This window comes from Triticum aestivum, chromosome 6B (assembly GCF_018294505.1).
Source record: "Triticum aestivum cultivar Chinese Spring chromosome 6B, IWGSC CS RefSeq v2.1, whole genome shotgun sequence".
Classification (NCBI taxonomy): Eukaryota; Viridiplantae; Streptophyta; class Magnoliopsida; order Poales; family Poaceae; genus Triticum; species Triticum aestivum.
Genome location: NC_057810.1, coordinates 322,704,396 through 322,719,566, shown reverse-complemented (window position 1 = coordinate 322,719,566; position 15,171 = coordinate 322,704,396).

Sequence of the window (15,171 nt, the reverse complement as noted above, 5' to 3'; positions counted from 1 at the left end):
GAATTTTTTATGCCCGTTTTAAAATGCGGTCAAAACGGCGGGAATGACCGTTCCTAGCTAGTGGTTGAATCTTGGAATTTTTTTTGTGTTTCTCTGATTAAATAGATACTTATGTACCTAGGAATGATTTTTGGAAAAAATAAAGAGCAAACTATAATGCAGCTACAGTTCAAATTTGACCCGCTTCCAGCTAAATCGGCGGAAAGTTGTCTTTTTCACGAGAGGTGGATAAAAGCTTTTGACACCCAACCATTTGGTCAATTATGTATTAAATATGTCCTAGTATTTTAGAAAATTGATTTGGTCCAATTTTGCAACAAATATATGGCAGGTCCTTCACAAAAAAACTCTTTTTGGGCACTCCAAAAATGGAAAATTGATTTTTCGTTATTCAAGGAATAACACTACTAATTATTTGAAAACTTAACTAGCATTGTCATAAAAAGAGAAGGAAACTTACCATCGGGCATCGTGGTGCTGCGTTGGAGCTCACGCTGCAATGGAGTTTCGCCGGGCGCTGTGGTGCTGTGTTGGTAGCGCCTATTGTTAATCAATTACGACAATTTTAGATGGTCATAAGCCCGCACTTCGTTCTGATTGGTGTATGGGCATGTCACGCGGATCAAGCATTACAGACCGTCGGATACTGCCAGATCCAACGGCCCACACCCTCATCCTCTCGCCACCCACACCCGCCCGAAAGCAGCTCCCCTCACCTACACCACACGTCGTTGAGGACACTGACATGTGGGCCTAATTCCTCGCGGGCCCACCTATCAGTGGACGAATGCCACCACTCACCCACCGCACACCACTCACCCCCTCTCCCCCGCACACCACTCCCCCCCCCCACGATCCGCAGCCCAAACCCTAACCCCTCTCCCTCTCCCTCCATTGGACCGCCGCCGCCACCTACGGCGGCCGATCCCGCCGCGACCTCCCCTCCCACCTCAAGCCGCTCCTCCTCGCCTTCGTGGACGACCACCTGCTCCCACCGTTCGCGCCCGCGCTGCTCGTCATTGCCTCGCTCCTCGCCCGCGGATCGCAGAGCATCTCATGGCGTCCCCGACGCGGCCAGCCTCCGTCTCCGGCCCCTTCGGCTCCGCCGCCGACCTCGCCATCTTCTCCACTCTGACCACGACGCGGCGGGCGGATCCAGGCCGTGCGAGTGAGACGGCGGCCAGATCCTCGATGGCGAGGACACGCAGCGGTCCCCGCCGGCCAAATCAGGTCCGTCTCCTCCCGCAGCTGAATCGTTTTACTGGCGATTTGCCTCGCATGGCCACGACCTCTGACCCCTTCTCATTGATTTGCTCGGGCGGCCGCCTCTCCCACCATCGACGGTGCATGCTCAACGCAGAGATCCGCGCGCCAACGCCAAGCTCCTCAAGGAGGATCCACCCAAGCTACACACCAGCCACAGCCCCCTCCCCATGCAGCAGCTGTCGCCACCGTGTACCTCGACAGATCTGCCGCCCTCGACAGCGTCAAACGAAGGCGGGGCCTCCACCGCTGCAGGCACAGTCGCCTCTGCCGCTGCGGTCCTCAACCGACCCTGCCGCCCTCGTCCAAGGCATCCTCGTGTGCAACACTAGCTCGATTAGGTGAGCTCGCATGGCCTTGTTCACTCAGTTTTCTACATGCGCCTGATCCATGCAGGTCAGGGATCAGTGATTGAATTGTTTAGACACCTTTTTTGGATAAAACTTGTTTATCTGTGTCGTCATTAAAGAAGGATGAAGATTTGCACCTTTGCATTAGTGAATTATAAAGAGAAGTGAACATATAAATATAGGTCAATTTGCTAGCATTCTGGTGCTTATCAACACTCGAAATCCGCTTATCTAGCTTCAACCTATCTTGCTTTGCTATGAATATTCCTTTGGGATGACTAAAACTGGAGCTATACTAGCCTATCTCTGCTATGTTCCATCCACTGTATCTATTTAACCAACCTGATCCTCCAAACATAAAATCTCAAGTGTGTACTGAATCATGTGTTATTTAGTTAGCTGAGCAGTATCTTTAGTTTTCTAATGATTGCTCAACTCTCAATTCTGAATAAATAAGTAGCTGACCCTATTGGTTCTTTCTTTCTTCAGGGCTATGAATTGATGGCCATGCTGCTGTTTTGCCCTACTTGATAATTCTTTTACTGTCCGGTCTGCTCTGCTCTGCATAGTTTCCAGTTGCTTATAAAATGATAAAACTATGGTGATGTGAGGTCCGCCAATCGTTTGTAATTTTGGTTTCATCCCCAACCTCTCTAGCTAGATTCTTCTTCACATCATATCATATTTGCACCTGCTGCTGCATCATGGATTGGATGGTCACCTACTAGCTAAGTAGATTAGCTTGTATTGCCATCGAATTAGTCAATATTGTTTCACTTGGCTTGTTTCTTGTACTAGGTCTGTCAATTACAGCATAAACAAACAAATTGCTTAGCTCTCAACTATGAATACATAGCTAGCTGAACATGTTCTTTCTTTCTCTCTAAAGAGCTATGACTTACATGGGTCAAGCTGCTGTTTTTCTGTGCTCGATGATACTATTGCTGCCTGTATACTGATACATGTGGTGATATTTACCCGAACTGAAGTTGTGAATGTACCATTATTTTCCTGCTCACAAGCATTTGATCTCTACTAGAATATTAGTGTTTTTTATGGGAGGAATATCACGATAGTAGTGCATTTTCCTGCTGTTTTATGGGAAGCCTCCTCCCATTATCACAATATCACAATACTGTAGCCATTAAAGTTTGTTCATCCAGAAATTTTACATTACATACATTGTGCTATATATAGTGGCCATTCAAACTTGTTAAACAACCTTCTGTTGTTGTTCCTGTAATCTCTGATTTGTAGCATTGTTGGTTTTGCTCTTTTTTTTGTCTTAAAACTTGATGGGCCAAAGATCCTTTGTTTGTATGTTATCATCACTATGATCTTCAGTTTTCCATACATTGTATCTTAAGTTTTTCATTGCATGTTTTTTCTGCAGTTTGCTTGGTGTGTGGACAGGGCCAAAGGACAAGATGCTTCAATCCGGCGAGAACAGAGCCAAATGACCAAAGTTTGTTCATCTGTTGCCAAGGTGACCCCTCTCCGCCTCCTCTCTATTTTTTGTTCATTTTCTCATATGATCTGATGCGTGCTCTCTTGCTTGGTGTGTGTGAAGTTTGGTACCATCCCGTGGGGAGGGCCAGGGACAAGCTGCTCCGATCCGGCGAGGATGCCCACCATCTATTGTTAAGGTGATCTCTCTCTCTCTACATATATATATACATATCCTGTTATGATGATTCTCAGCCCCGCCCCACCTTTAAGCTATGCATTCAGAAGAAACATTATATAGTAAAGTATGGGGTTGTTGATTAAACTGCTGTTGTGTTCACTTCAATGAGAAAAAGTGTAGTTAATTCAGGTTGTGAACATTTCTTAGGAGTTATATTAAGACACATACTGTATGAGAAAAACTGCTGCTGTTGTGTTCACTTCAATGAGAAAAACTGCTGCTGTGTTCACTTCAATGAGAAAAACTGCTGCTGTGTTCACTTCAATGAGAAAAACTTCTGCTGTGTTCACTTCAACTGAGTTACTCCTTTTTTGAATGGAATGTTCATAATATATTGTCTCCAGTTTTTCTAATTTTTATCAGCTGATTCATGTAACAGGGCGTCCGTGGAAGGCCCAGTCCTGACTCTCCAGTGAGCCGGCATTTGATCGCTATTAAAGGAGCTACATGTAGAAGAAGAAAATACTTGTAGAGCTTGTAACTGATTCCCATAGTTGTAGAGCTTGTATCAGCTAAGCTTGTATTACGTGTAACTTGTAGAACTTGTAAATGCTACAGCTTGTAGGACTTGTCATTTGTAGAGCTTGTAAATAAGCTTGTATATGCTACAGCTTGTAGGACGTGTCATTTGTAGAGCTTGTATTGAATCTGGCTATTGTTATTTTAAGTATCTTGTGTGTTTTTCCTTGCCAATTTAACTACTAGTTATTTTCTTATTGTCAAATTGAAATATGAAGAATCTGGGCCTAATAGCTAGGACCCACTTATCAGAACCTGACAAGTGGGATCTGTTTGACTAGTGGACCCATTTTATAAAAAAAAACTAAAACTGTTGCACAAAAAGGCCATGACCCATAAAATAAAAAGGCCAAATTGTTGGGCTAGGCCCATGTAGCTAGAGAAAATTAATAGAGAAAATATACAGTAAAAAGGCTGAATTGTTGGGCTCGGCCCATGTAGAAAATCAAATTGGACCGGGCTGAATCTTGTGCCACATCAGCTTGCCACGCTGGATGCCTACGTGGCCTGGGGGAGGTTGCTAGTGACCAAAACGCCACAGTAGGAATATTTTGGTCATAAACGTCTTTGACCATTCCAGAAGAAAGGTCGTTATAGTCAGTTTATGACGGCCAGCTTTTGACCTTCTGTTTTTGGTCACAAAAAGGTCGTAAATGGAAATTTGTGACCTTTCAGTGACCAATAGTGGTGGTCACAAGTTGACATATTTCTTGTAATGGTTGTTTTCGAAAATGGATTAGATTTAAGATTTGTCGACTGTCCCAACCTTACATGCGCAACCACTCTACCCTTATATGGGAAAGGGCATTATTGATTACCTAGACCAATACTAGCTTGGAGCCCGCATTACTAGTGACGGGAGAGTTGTTGGTGCGCTCTCTCGAGACGGGGTCGTGCCAGGTAGGGTGGCCAAGAACATTTTTATGGGGCACCGGACACACCGTTGGTACCCCGTGCCAGTATGTGATGAATATGGGAGCGATGCTCCACAATTTTAAGATGTGAAATGTTGGGCACAGGGGTTACTACCAATCGAGTGGACTCCATGTTAGTGTCGTCTAGGGAAAGATAGTGATCGGGTGCTTACCCCGGATACTTGAGGTATCGCGGGTCGTGGATGACACGGAAGTTCCTCGAATCTTGTGGGTAAAGTGTGCAACCTCTGCAGAGTGTAAAACTATTCGAATAGCTGTGTCCATGGTCAAGGACAGTTGGGCGGTGCTGCTTAAACTATGTCCAGAGTTTACAAACCAGTGTGTGTGTTTGGATAACTACTTGGGTCAAGTCAAAGGACTTGACGTGATTGAGATGGGTTGGTGCCCACTCTATTTATGTTGATACCTGTAACCTGTCCTCATGGTTACTTGAATTCTCTTGATGCATGTCTTACAAGTTGTTGAACATGTCATTGCACTCAAAACTAGCTTTCTGCAAAAACTTACCTATATCATGTATTGTTACATCTTGGACCAAAACATGGGTTGCTTGCGAGTACATTCAAAGTACTCATTAGCTTGCCACTGGTTATTTAATTGACCAGGCATGGAAGAACCGGAGTTCGAAGAAGAGTTCTTTGGAGACGAACATGTGAACTAGGACGTTTCCCAGTCAGAATGCCTGTAGGGTTAAGGCAAATGGCATGGGTTCTACTTATCGACGAAGATTTCCGCTGCTTGTGTTTCATTTGATATTCAGCCCTTAAGGCTTTATCAATGTAAGACTTGACCATAATGGTCATAATTTGTGTAAGACGGTATGTATGGATGTAAGAGTCTTGTTATTCAGCTTCTGTGTGTTCAGTGAGCATTGATCTCTGGGATCACTGTACACGTGCATTCGGTGATCTCGACTTATGAGTCGGGGTCCCCACACGCATCAATCCGGATACAGCAATTGTGACGTTGGAGGGCAATTGCCGGTTTAAGTCACTAAAGATGAAGTTGGGACGACTCAAGCGTCACTGAAATGATATGGGAACACTCATGGCGGCTCTGGTTAAGTATGCTAATTCTGATAATACCAAGGACCCTGACTCTGATGAAGAGAAACAGGAGAAGGGAAAGAAGAATGCCCCTTCAAAGGGACAGCATAACCAGGCGGGCCACGAAAATAATGGTAAGCGTAAAGCGGACAATTCCGATTTTGTGGCTAACACCAGTATGCAGGGTAATATGCAGCACCATAAGGGTAAACCAGCGCGGTGGAGGAGTGAATCTGGAATGCCTGTTAAACCAGCCTTGCCCAAAGGACGGGACAAAGGAGGTTCCGGCCACACACCTTTGGAAGGATTGCCACATCATGAGGGAATTCAAAAACTTTGATCTTTTCCGGTATGATCAGGGTCCATCTGGTGGTTCCGGTCCAGGATTTCATGGGCCGGGTTACGGAGGTGGCTGTTCAAAATCAGGGTTTCAGAATAATCAGGGCAATCAGAATAACCAAGGTGGTAAGCATCAACAGGGTAATCAGGGGAATTAGCAGCAGTCGGGTTATCAGAGCAACCCAAAGCAGTTAAACGGTGGATAGTATCTTGTCTTCACTACTAGCTTGTGCAAGCGCGATCAGAAACTCCATAAAAGGGTAGTAAACTCCGTTGAACCGGTGGTGCCCTGTTATCTACACTGGTTTGAGCAGCCTATTGTCTGGAGCAGGGAGGATCATCCGCCCCGGGTTGACAACCTGAGTCACCTAGCTTTGGTGGTTGCACCATAGGTGGGAGGTTATAATTTTACCAAGGTACTCATGGACGGAGGGAGCAGTATCAATATCTTGTACTATGAAACCTTCCGGCATATGGGGTTGACAGATAAGAATCTTAGACCGTCAAACACCATTTTTCACGGAGTGGTGCCTGGCAAATTGGCTTACCTAGTTGGTAAGATAGCTCTGGAGGTAGTTTTTGGAGATGATCATGATTCAAGGTCCAAGACGCTGACCTTTGAATTTGTCAAGATCAGAAGTCCGTACCACGCTTTGTTTGGATGACCGGTTTATGCTAAATTCATGGCAAGGCCGTGTTATGTTTATCTGCAGCTCAAGATGCCGGGTCACAAAGGAACCATCATGGTTCATGGTAGCCGTAAGATTGCTCTTGAGTGTGAGGAAGGTGAGCGGCCTACGCCGAATCGGTTTGTTCAACAAAAGAGTTGAAGTTTTATAAGGACAATGTTGATCCGGCAGACATGACTTCCTTAAAGAAGCCCACCACAGAGCATGATCCGGCTTTGAAGTTTAAATCGGCTGATGAAACCAAATTGGTTGATTTTGTTCCTGGCGATTCATCCAAGCAGTTCAGCATCAGCGTCAACTTGGATCCCAAATAGGAAAGCGCGCTCATCGAGTTCATCCATGAGAACCGGGACATCTTTGCATGGAAACCTTCTGACATGCCAGGTGTACCGAGGGAACTCGCTGAGCACACTCTTAATATTGATCCAAAGTTCAAATCGGTCAAACAGATTCTTCGCCGCTTTAATGAGGAGCGGCGTAAGGCCATTGGGAAGAGGTAGCCCGGCTACTGGCAGCAGGGTTTATCGTGGAAGTATTTCACCTAGAGTGGTTGGCTAATCTGGTGTTGGTACTTAAGAAAAACGGAACTTGGCATATGTGTGTGGATTACACAGATTTGAACAAAGCTTGCCCAGCTGATCCCTTTGCCCTCCCTCGTATTGATCAAATCATTGATGCTACGGCGGGTTGTGAGCGTTTGAGTTTTTTGGATGCTTATTCTGGCTATCATCAGATCAAGATGGCAGTTAAGGACCAGGAGAAGACAACTTTCATTACTCCCTTTGGAGCCTTCTGCTATGTATCTATGACTTTTGGGCTCAAGAGTGCCCAGGCAACTTATCAATGTTGTGTGCAGAATTGTCTTCATACTTAGATTGGGCGCAACGTTCATGCCTATGTGGACGATATTGTGGTCAAGACTAGGAAAGCAGAGACGCTCATATCTGATTTGCAAGAAACCTTTGATAATCTGAGAGTTCATAAAATGATGCTCAATCTGGCTAAGTGTGTTTTTGGTGTACCGACTGGCAAGCTCTTGGGTTTTCTGGTGTCCAATCGGGGTATTGAGGCTAATCCGGAAAAGATCAAGGCTATCACATCTTTGGCTAAACCGGCATGTATCAATGATGTTCAACGTCTGGCGGGTCGTATTGCGGCTTTGAGCCAGTTTATCAGCAGGTTGGGAGAAAAGGCGATCCCTCTGTACCAGATGTTGAAGAAGACAGACAATTTTGTCTGGAGCGAGGCTGCTGATGCGGCGTTTGAAGATTTGAAGAAGCAGTTGGCTGAACCGCTGGTTCTTGCCGCTCCAGTTGATAAGGAGCCACTGCTGTTATATGTGGCTGCTAATGCCCGAGCTGTCAATGTTGCCATTGTGGTGGAGCGCAAGGAGGCTGGGAAGGAATACCCGGTTCAAAGGCCGGTTTACTATATCAGCGAAGTGCTCATTGAGTCAAAACAAAGATATCCGCATTGGTAGAAGCTGGTGTATGGGGTTTTTGTGGCAAGTCGGAAGCTTAAACAGTACCTTCAAGGTCATCCCATCACAGTGGCCAGTTCTGCTCCTTTGGGGGATATAATCCAGAACAGGGAAGCAACTGGCCAGGTTGCTAAGTGGGCTATTGAGCTTGGGCCGCACGGTTTGAAGTATATGCCTCGAACAGCGATCAAATCCCAAGCCCTTGTGGATTTCATCAATGATTGGACAGAGTTGCAGATACCGGAGGACAAACTGGACAGTACATACTAGACTATTCACTTTGACGGGTCCAGGCAATTGGACGGCTCGGGGGCTGGAGTTGTCCTTATTTCACCTTGAGGTGATAAAATTCATTATGTTCTTTGCTTAATGTTCCCTTGTACTAACAATGCAGCTGAGTATGAAGCTTTACTCCATGGTCTTCGAGTGGCTAAGGAAATGAACTTAAGCCGCGTACGATGCTTTGGAGACTCAGACCTGGTAGCCCAGCAAGTTTCATGTACTTGGGATTCCAAGGATCCACTCATGGCGGCTTACCGACGCGAGGTGGATATTGTTGCTGGTCACTTTAAAGGTTATCAGGTGGAGCACATTGATCGGCGCAAAAACGAAGCAGCTGATGCTTTAAGCCGGCTGGGATCTCAGCGTAAACCGGTGCCACCCAATACATTTCTTGATGTTTTGCATAACCCGTCGGTTTAACTGCCTACAGAGGAGGACCTCGCTATTCCTGATCCGCATGCATAGTTGGTGGCAGCTTTACATATCACTCCGGATTGGACGGTTCCATACTTGGCATATATGAACCGGGGCGAGTTACCAGATGATGAAATTTTGTCAAGGCAGATAATCCGGCGGTCCAAGTCCATGGTTGTTCACAACGGCGAGTTACACCATTGCAGTGTTTCTGGTGCGTTCCAACGTTGTGTTTCTCCTGAAGAAGGCCGTGAGATTCTACGCGAGATCCACGAAGGAGACTGTGGTCATCACGCCGGTTCAAAATACTTGGTGGCTAAAGCTTTTTGTCGTGGCTTCTATTGGCTGACGGCTCACGCTGATGCTGAGGACTTGGTAAGACGGTGTGACGGCTGTCAAAAATTCGCACGACGAGCTCATGTTCCGGCTCAGGAGCTACGGATGATTCCTATCACCTGGCCGTTTGCCACTTGGGGGCTTGACATGGTGGGGCCTTTCAAGCGATCCAAAGATAAGAAGACCCACCTGTTGGTGGCAGTGGACAAATTTACTAAATGGGTTGAAGCGGAGCCAGTAAGCAAGTGTGACGCAACCATGGCGGTTCAGTTCATCAAAAAGGTGATCTTCCATTTCGGTTTTCCACATAGCATTATCACAAATAATGGCACGAACCTCTCTAAGGGCGAGATGGAGGACTTTTGTCAACGAGAGCACATCTGGCTTGATGTGGCATTTGTGGCTCACCCCCAATCTAATGGTCAAGCTGAGCGAGCTAATCAGGAAATTTTGAAGGGTATAAAACCCCGGCTTATGGTTCCTTTGAAGCGCCGGGTTGTTGGGTGGAAGAATTACCATCTGTGTTATGGAGCATAAATACCACCCCAAACCGATCTACGGGCAATACACCTTTTTTCATGGTTTACGGGGCAGAGGCAGTCCTCCCAAGTGATATTCGTCATGATTCACCCCGGGTTGCCAATTATGTTGAAGCGTACAATGAGCAAGCTTGCCAGGAGGCGCTAGACCTGTTAGATGAAAAGCGGGACATGGCTTTGGCTCGTTCAGCGGTTTATCAGTAAGACCTGCGGCGTTATCACAGCCGCCGGGTTAAAACAAGAACCTTTCAAGAAGGCGATTTAGTGCTCCAGCTCATCCAGGATCAGACCGATATGCACAAGTTATCCCCACCTGGGAAGAGCCCTTTATGGTCAGCAAGAATCTGCACAATGGATCATACTACCTCATTGACGTTCGAGAAGACTCACGCAGTTCTGAGGAGGAGACCCGGCGGCCGTGGAACATAGCTCTCCTTCGGCCTTACTACACCTGAGCTATAGGCTCTTCTTATGTACATATTTCGACAATGTATATATTATGCTCAATATAATAAACCGACGTCCTTGCTACAAGCAGGGCCTCTGCCTTTTTTCCAATATTTCTTGGTTACAAGGGGGCTTCTGCTTCCAAAGCGATGACCCGTTTTGTCCATTAAACTGGCTATCATGCCATCATACAGCTTGGGAGCTTCACACCCAAGGGGCCAAAGAGAGTTCTGTTGCTAAAAGCACGACTCAAACATAGGCACCCATTGAGCACAGCTCACCAAGTTACTTGGGGGCTCTTTGTGTAAAGTAACAAAGAGTTTGAAAGGACCCTTGTAATTGGGTATCGACCCACGACTTGGAAGCCTGGTGTATTCACCTAAAACCCCGGGTTAACCTGCCTTCATCAAGTAAGCACTCCTGTCCAGGTAGTCCTGGCACGACCCGCCGAACGTTTGACAAGTTACTCTCATTAAGACCCTAAACTTGTCAAAGTTAAAACGATAATTGGTTAGTTGGAGGCCCATCTTAAATGGCTTTGTCAAATGGTTTAACTCAGCGGCCTGGCAGCCCACGAAAAGCCTTGCATTTGGGCCTGGCAGCCCTCGAAAAGCCTCGACTACATGTTTTATTTGCTTTTGCTTTTACAAGTTTTATCTTTATTGATCAACTTTTCAAGTAAATCGGCGCCTATCGATCCGCCCAAACTATATGTCTTCATCTTAACCCGGTGTTTCTTAACCCGGTGTGGCTTACAGTTATCATCTGTTAAGCATATAATCAATGGTGAACCGGCATCTTTCAATCCGGTCTGGCTTTGACTACATGTCGCCAGTATGATCATTCGGTGTTCATCACAACCTGGTGTGACTTAATACATACCAGCAATACATGGTGGAAGTTATGAACATTAAAAGAGTGGGGTGTTCACCCTTACTACAATCAAGTTGGTAAACCAACGGCATAATTTCATATCACAGGTATGATTTATTTTTGCTATTTTTACAACCTTGGTTACATACCAGGTTGTGTATTGGGCATTATGACCCGTCCGGCGGTAAACCGCCCGGACAGATCTTTTTATGCAGACATAGGGATTGCATAATACTATGAAGATATATAAGTCAGCGCCAAAAATATCATGGCGGATCAAACAAAGTCATATCTCAGTGCACGATGGCAGCAGATCAAAGTATTTCAACTAGCCTATTACAAGGCGCTTGGAAACCCACAATAATGATTGTTCTTTACATAAGCACAGTTTGTGAACATCAACCCGGTTGCCGGATCAAGACTCATCACCAGGTTGACGTGAAGTTGATGGATCATCTGGCGTCGGTTCACCCTCCTCCTCCCCACCCAGTGGCTGGAAGTCAACGATGGTCCAGTCAATCCGGGTTAAATCATGAAAGACAGCCTCTTCACTTATAAGATTGGACGGTTCAACATCAGGAGCATAAGTGTGCTTACGGATTGGCGGGATAAGGTTCTGCGTTTCTGTCACAGTAGTGTCAACACGTTGGTTCTTTTCATCATAAAAGGACCAATGAACAGTCAAGTTAGCCTCTTCAGCCAGTTGGCTTGACAGCGGACGCATCTCCTTTGTCAGGGCTTTGAGGGCTTCGTTATCAAATGCTGACCCATCTGCTTGTTCATCCGGAAAGCCTTTGGCGATATCAACTGGATCCAAGTCAGTTATCCACGCTTTGGCCCGAGTCAGTGCCAACAAAGCGCCAGCCCTGGTAGCAGATCGCTTTATCTCCTCTATTTGCGCCAGCGTCATTGATAACCTTGCTAGAGTGTCCTTGATCAATGTTGGTGCCGGTTTGTTGTATGAGACTGTGTAGATAACCCGTTGAGCACCGGTATACAGTTGCTCTATCAACGTATGTGTTGCCTTTAGCTTCATCCGCATGTCAGAGACCAGATGAGCAACACGGCCACCTATAACGGTTTAAAACTTTGATGTTAAACCGGCAATTTCAATGATGGTTATTCAAGAAATCTTGACAAGAGTATTTACCAAATATTGTAGAGGTCATGGCCTTTACTTGGCGCTTCAACCCAGTTAGCTCTTCCGCCACCGGTTTAAGAGCTGACTCGGCATCTTTAGCCCGCTTCAACAATGCAGTCTTTTCAGTTTCCCAGCTAGCACGTTCATTCTTGAACCCTTCCTTAAGTTGTTCCATGGCTGTCAAAGAGGTTTTAAGCTCATCCTTGGCCTTGGAAGTCTCTGATTGCTGGGACTTGATATTCTCTTGAAAATCGGCAATTTTGGAGTCTTTGTTATTTATATTGGCCTGCAAAGATCAGATGATGATGATATTTTTCTCAAAGTCCCAAGCATATAACCAGTTATACACCTGGCACTTGGGGGCTAATGCGGAATGCTTTTTTCCTACTGCTTATTTAAAAAAGTCTCAAGGCTCAATACAAGTATGAATCTTGGCACTTGGGGGCTAATGCATATTTGATCAAAAATTACAAAGCCGAAAGGAGTTGGCAAAATGAATATTGGATCATGAAGTCCCGGTTCACCTTGATAAGGTTAAACCGGCCCTAGGGGGCTACTCAGTTGAAGCATTCTTTATTCACAAGTCCCGGTTTGTCTTCAAGAGACAAACCGACCCTTGGGGGCTACAATGGAGATATACAGAACAAGCAAGATTGAAGTGTTTGGAAAGTTACCTCATAGCGTTCCTTCATCATGTTAACCAAGCCTGCCTCATAATCTCGGCTTGTGTAGAGGCGATGTAAGAAGCAGGAATGAAGTTCTTCGGCAGTAAGGTTGACATAGCTGGATAAATCTGTCTTCTCCTTCCCCTTGCCCATAGCAACAAATTCTTCCTTGGCGGTATGCTTTGACAGGACAACCGGATTGCCAGGGCTAGTGTGACCTGTACCAGTGATAATAACATCATCATCGCCACCTTTTGATGGACTTGGCGGATTGACGGTATCCCTGGCTGGGCTCGGCGGATCAGCAGCCAGACTTGGAGGAGTAGCATGCGGGCTCGATGGATCAACGTGAATGGCCGGGTCAGCTTCCGGCGGATTAGCTTCTGTATTCTCATCTTGTGGGACAGAGTCATCCATGACATTAGTATCTCTACCGGCGCCTTCCGGGGCCCTCTCCGGTTCAACTTCACCAGCGGGGGTACTGTTTTTGGCTTTCTTGCTCAGTCGGGCTTTAGCATTGCAGTATCAAATAAAGATTAGCACGGTAAACCGAAACATGAAGGAAAAAGCTGAAGGGCAGTATACTTACCCAGGGACGGTTTTAAGGGGAGGCAGCTGAGTGGTTGATGAACCGCCAGATGAGGAATTGGAAGACACCTGATAATTCGAGTCAGACGGATTAAGTGGGTTTCGGAAGCAACCCGCCAAGGGACAAGGTTTATTAAAAGAGCAAGAGACCTCGGGACGATGTTTCCGGTTTGGAGAGTCTGGTAAACCGGAAGAAGTGACTTGCTGGCCACTGTGCCGGGTTTTGCGATGGTCTTCAGGTTGCTGTGTCTTCAAAGAAAATTTTGGATCCAAATAAGCAAGAGGGTGAGAGTATTTTACTTTCCGAACTGCACGGCAATTTTTTTAACCGGCATGTGATCTGAACCGGAGGAAAGGGATATTACCTCAACATGATTAGCGCGGCTGGCTTCCGCATCATCCTGGTAATAGTCATTGTTAACAAGATGTATGAAAAATGAGCCAAGGGAGTCAAGTTCTACCTCTTGATTCGATTCTTCGATATCTTCGGGCGGATTAGCGGACTCGGAGGTTTTTCTCTTGGCTGGTTTCTTTGTGATCTTGCTTTTGGCACGAGGAGCCCTCGCCGGTTTATCTTGAGTTTTCCTCTTCCAAAAGGAATCTTTGGCCTGTAAAAATTAAACAAAGGATTATTATAGCAGTGATAAAGCAGAGACGGATCGAAAAAGCACAAGGTTAAAGTTTTTTACCATTGGCAGTTTGTTGGAGGCATAAAAAGGGAGCAGCCCAGTTTGGCTGCATGCGGCGATCGGTTCGTCAAGCATCTTCTTCACACATTCAGTGACTTCATCATCAGTAATTTCTATTTCATCAAAACCGTTGAGGATCCTTGGCATCGCCGGTATACTCATGCATCAATCCGGAGCGGCGGCTTAAAGGTAGGATATGCCACGAAACCCAGCAACAAACGAGGTCAACACCAGTCAAACCGTTGGCTAGGAGAGCCCGGAGCTTGGCGAGTTGAGCTGCATAAGCTTGTCGTTCTTTGGCAGTTAGTCGTTGAGGTAACGGGTGGCCATTGCTAAGCCGGTGAGCGCGGTAACCCGGCAAAGGATTTTCTCCAGCAGGGGCAGTTTTCTGACAATAAAACCATGTTTGGTTCCAGTCTTTGGGATGGCTGTGGTGTTTTGCATGAGGGAAATCAACTTCTTTCCTCTTCTGGATTGACACCCCACCAAGTTCTGTGTTGGGACCATCAGAGAACTCAGTTCGGTGGTTTAGATGGAAAAAGTCCCGGAAGAGCTCAACAGATGGTTCTTCTTGAAGGTAAACTTCACAGAATACTTGAAAATTGCATATGTTGGACACAGAATTCGGTCCAATATCTTGTGGATGGAGTTGAAAGCTAGCAAGGACATCTCGGAAAAACTTTGATCCAGGAGGGCTGAATCCCCGGTCTAGATGGTCCATGAACACAATCACTTCTCCATCTTGAGGTTCAGGAGGGCACTCAGGGCCAGGGACTCGCCAATGAAGGACATTTTTTGAGGCTAAAGCGCCAGTCAGAACATATCCATTGATTTGCGTTTCCGTGATCCGGGAAGGAACCCAGTTGCAAGCGGAGAATTGCTTGGTCAT